The following is a 3,420-nucleotide window of genomic DNA, read 5'->3' as shown; positions in this document are numbered from 1 at the left end:
CAACTTGTCTGTTCCCCCTCCCCCAATTCCCCAATAAAATCTTAAAAAAAAAAAAAAATTCAAGAAATGAAAGTTAATAGGAATAGGTGGGGGTGCAAAGTGACTTTAGGGGACAATCTGTTGCTTTGTTACAGATTGCCTATGTAGGTCAAGTTAGCAGTGTTATGTCTCTTATGAGGTGGGGTGATTTGGTGAAAACATTAACTAAGCTAGAAGTCAAAACCTGATATATTATTTAATAGCTGGGTGATCCCAGGTCAATTTTTCTAAAGTTAACTATCTTAACTTTCTTGAAAAGTTGTGGTTAAAAATTGTATAGCATATGAATTTAAAAAACCAACAACACATTTAAGTGTTGGCTCAGAATAGAGCTAAAATTAAATTAATTGCTATAAACATAAAAATGCCGTGGTAATTTGATACTAGGTATAAGCTAGTTACCTGTACATCCTAAACCATTTACTAGAACTGCTTTTTAAAAGGAATCTGACTAAATCCAACCCCTCTCCAATCAAAGAACCCTTTTCCCTCACCGACATCTCCCATTCTCCTGTGGAGCATCACAGACAGACATGAAGGTTTACCCCTTTTTGTTTAATTCACTAGTCTTTATGTTTCTTTAGGCAAGAATTTCTTTTAACATCAAGTCCATAAACAAACTAAGTCTTCCAGACAGGATACTTACTCATTGATTTCTACTTGCCACAGTTAACAACGGCAACCTATCTTAACACTTGCACAACCTTTCCTGTGTCTTTGATGCCTTCTTTCCGTCCCTCAAACCCTGTTCTCTACACTAGTGTTCACCATGGGTGATATCCCTCATCCTAAAAGTATACACCATTTCAATGTTTCCCAAAGTGTCAGCTTTTTGGTTGCACCAAACTCATCAATAAGCCATAATACTAGTTAAATTTCATGAAATATAAACACTTTGTCTTATCTTTTAAAATGCTAACTTCTTTCCCAAAAAGTCAATTACATTCAGTTTAGCTCATCAGTCTTCCTTCATGAAATGGTAGAAACTGAAAAGTTGAGGATATTTTTATTTTGCCAAAGGAGTTAACTTAAGCATAGATCATGGGACTTAATACTTATGCAGTAATCAAGTGGTAGCCTGGACATTCCCTCAAGTTTGTAAACCAAGACTGGTGTAAATTGGTGCCTAGAAAGTAGACATTTTGGGCCTGAGGATACATGTTTATTTTAAGCAATGCAAATATTTAATTGTAAAAAGAGTATGGTAGGAACTTCCTGTTAAGTTGCATCACAACTTTCTGGCAAAACAGCTCTCATTTATTCTATTGATGATGAAAAACAATTTAATCAAGATCTTTAACCTAATGTCTCTCTCCTAAGTATATCCTACTATATATGTAGTACTTACTTGGGGACCTTGGGTTATCAATTATGGACCACTGACTGCTGCTAAATTCAAGAAGTCTAGCTTTTAAAGTCAGGACAAGATCAATCTCAATTTCCTATAGCTATAGTGCTTACAGAAAGGGTAATTGTCCTCTAACATCAGATTCCTCAATACTTATAAAAACATCAGGCCCATTCCATCCAGGCGTACCTGCTGAATGCCCACATTCTTCAGAAAGCTTGTTCTAATGTATGGTCACAGGGATAAAGACTTCCCCGCTAACTACAGTATTTTCAATCTACATAATCTAAAGAGTTCAACTCTCACTGTCTGCTAAATGAGCTTAAATCTAACAGACATTTTTTATAGCAGTGTGCCAAGCACTATTCTAAGTATATCATCTATACAATATTAATTCTTTTAACCTTTAAAACCACTATGTTAAGTAGTAGCCCCATTTTACTGTTGAATACACTGAGGCACAGAGCTAATTATGGTAACTTTTAAGACGGTGGTTCTCAACCTGTGGGTTGCGACCCCTTTTGGGGGTCGAACAACCCTTTCACAGGGGTCGCCTAAGACCATCGGAAAACAAAAAGATATTTACATTACAATTCATAATAGTAGCAAAACTACAGTTATTTATAGAGTAGCAATGAAAATAATTTTATGGTTGGGAGTCACCACAACATGAGGAACTCTATTAAAGGGTCATGACATTAGGAAGGTTGAGAACCGCTGTTTTAAGAGATGTTGATGAAATTATTATTTCCAATAAAACGAAAAACCTGTGTCCCCAGCATCCCATATCCCTAGAAAACACAGGATCCTTCTCTGGAAATCCAACACAACTATCAGTTTCTTTGATAGAGCTTTATAACTTCCCCATTATCGATTAACCATTTCTCAGACATAAATTGCCATAATTGTTAATAAACTAAGTTAATCAAATATATAACAACATACTATCATACCTACTCATTCATAGCCTTTTAACCTTTCTTCATATGACTGTTTTCTACAGTTTAACCTTGTTCCTTCTGTATCTTGACTAATTCTCAGGTAAATCCCAAAATTGAAATTATTTTTTCCTTTTTTTATCCACCTTATCAACAGTTTATATGCAATAATGTGCATCCAATTTTGACAAATGTGTATACCATCAAGTTCCCTCATGTCCCTTTTGCAGTAAATCCCCAACTCCACCTCACGCAACTGTTGATCTGCTTTCTGTCTACTCTGACTTTTGTAGAAATGAAATAATTTTAAAACATTAACTGAGGGTCAAACTAAAACATTTGACAAATAATGGTACTACCAACATGAATAAAAAAAATATTAGAAAGCGTTCCATGCTCTAAAAGAAAGATACAGCGCTTGTGGAGTGACTACTATCATTGAAATGGAACTCTCAATTCAGAAGTAACCATAGGGTTAGTTTACCAATCCCTAGCTGATTCACAAAAGGACTAATAGGAAAATGACAAAAAGGTTTAATGGACTACCACACTTAAACCATTTAAAACAGATGTATAATAGTAATGTAGTATTACTTGATTTCCTTATACCGAGCACTATAATAAGTTGATGAAAACCAACACTAATAAAGCCTATATTTAACAGACGGTGAATGTGGAAATAAGTGAGTTCTATCTCAGCTTATCTTCTTAGATGCTCCCTGAAAGTTTTGACATTCCCATAATTCCTACCCCAGAGTAGATGCTCAGAAACAGGTGGACAAGGAAGGACTTCACAATTCTTTAAACTTAGGAATGGTGGTAACAGCAATAAACTCCCTTGAAGTGTGTTGAAAAACATGGTCCAAGCCAGCCGAATGGCTCAGTTGGTTAAGAGCTTGCTCAAGGGTGCAAGCTTTGAGCAACAGCGTCACCGGTTCGATTCACGGCCCAAGCTGAGCTGCCAATGGGTGGCAGGATAGCTCAGCTTAAAAACAAAACAGGGCCGGCCGAGTGGCGCGATGGTTAAGAATTGGCTTGGGACGCCAGAGGGCCCCGGTTCGGATCCCACATATGAAGGCCAGTGACACTGCCCTC

The 3,420-nt window shown here is 36.7% G+C and overlaps 1 protein-coding gene across 3 annotated transcripts in view; it reads right to left on the bottom strand.

Moving 5' to 3' along the window:
- AZIN1 (antizyme inhibitor 1) overlaps window positions 1–3,420 on the bottom strand; it is a 34,584-nt gene that overhangs the window by 14,997 nt on the left and 16,167 nt on the right. The window lies entirely within an intron of this gene.

The sequence above is a fragment of the Hipposideros armiger genome, unplaced genomic scaffold (genome assembly GCF_001890085.2).
Source record: "Hipposideros armiger isolate ML-2016 unplaced genomic scaffold, ASM189008v1 scaffold_860, whole genome shotgun sequence".
Classification (NCBI taxonomy): domain Eukaryota; kingdom Metazoa; phylum Chordata; class Mammalia; order Chiroptera; family Hipposideridae; genus Hipposideros; species Hipposideros armiger.
The sequence above is the reverse complement of the archived record's forward strand: the minus strand, read 5'-3'. Positions and strand labels throughout refer to the sequence as shown.